General features: G+C 40.8%; 1 protein-coding gene across 1 annotated transcript in view; it reads left to right on the forward strand.

Annotated features, from left to right (window-relative positions):
• ZNHIT3 (zinc finger HIT-type containing 3) overlaps positions 1-1,300 on the forward strand; it is a 9,929-nt gene that overhangs the window by 1,386 nt on the left and 7,243 nt on the right. The window lies entirely within an intron of this gene.

Here is a 1,300-nt window from a genome sequence, read left to right on the forward strand (position 1 = left end):
TGTTGACCAGGATGGTCTCGATCTCTTGACCTCGTGATCCACCCGCCTCGGCCTCCCAAAGTGCTGGGATTACAGGCTTGAGCCACCGCACCCGGCCCGTCCATTTTATTTTTTTTGAGACGGAGTCTCACTCTTGTCGTCCAAGCTAGAGTACAATGGCATGATCTCAGCTCACTGCAACCTCCACTTCGCGGGTTCAAGTGATTCTCCTGCCTCAGCCGCCAGAGTAGCTGGAATTACAGGTGCCTGCCACTTATTCCCGGCTAATTTTTGTATTTTTAGTAGAGACGAGGTTTCACCATGTTGGCCAGGTTGGTCTTGAACTCTTGACCTCAGGAGATCCACCCGCCTCGGCCTCCCAAAGGGCTGGGATTACAGATGTGAGCCACCTTGGGTGACCCATTTGTCCATTTAAATGTTTTTGTTATTTTGTGTTTTTGCGGTTTTTTTTTTGCTGGTGAGCTCCTTGTATATTCTGGATATTAACCCTTTGCCAGATGAATATTTTGCAGATATTTTCTCCCATCCTATAGGTTGTCTCTTCACTCTGTTATTTCCCTTGTTGTACAGAAGCTTTTTCGTGTAATAGAATTCCATTTGCCTATTGTTGCTTTCGTTGCCTGTGATTTGAGATTTTGTTCATAAAATCATTGCCCAGACCAACATCCTGAAGCATTTCCCCTGTGTTTCCTTGTAGTAATTTCACAGTTTCAGGTCTTACATTTAGGTCTTTAATCCATTTTGATGTTTATATATGGTGATAGATAAGGATCTAGTTTAATTCTGCATATGGTTATCCTTACAGTTATTCTGTTTTCTTAGTACCATTTATTGAAGAGGGCTTCCCGCCCCCCCCCCCAATATGCTCTTGGTTCCTTTGTGGAAAGTCAGTTGGCTGTAAATGTGTGAATTTATATCTGGGTTCTTTATTCTGTTCCATTGATCTGTGTGTCTGTTTTTATGCTAGTACCATGTTGTTTTAGATATTATAGCTCTGTAGTATATTTTGAGGCCAAGTATTGGTGATGCCTCCAGCCTTGTTCTGTTTGCTCCAGATTGCTTTGCCTTTTGGGGGTCTTTTGTGGTTCCATACCAATTTTAGGATTTTAAAAAAATTTCTGCGAAGAGTGTCATTGGTATTTTGATAGGGATTGCATTGTACTCTGTAGATTGCTTTGGGTAGTATGGTCATTTTAATATTTTTCTTATTGGTGGATATGTACATTAATTTTGCCTTTGTTGCTGCTATAGGCAGTGTTAAAGTGGTATTTAGTGAAGAATAATTTTTTTTTTTTTTTTG

Source organism: Cebus imitator, unplaced genomic scaffold, assembly GCF_001604975.1.
Source record: "Cebus imitator isolate Cc_AM_T3 unplaced genomic scaffold, Cebus_imitator-1.0 Scaffold121, whole genome shotgun sequence".
NCBI classification, from domain to species: Eukaryota; Metazoa; Chordata; class Mammalia; order Primates; family Cebidae; genus Cebus; species Cebus imitator.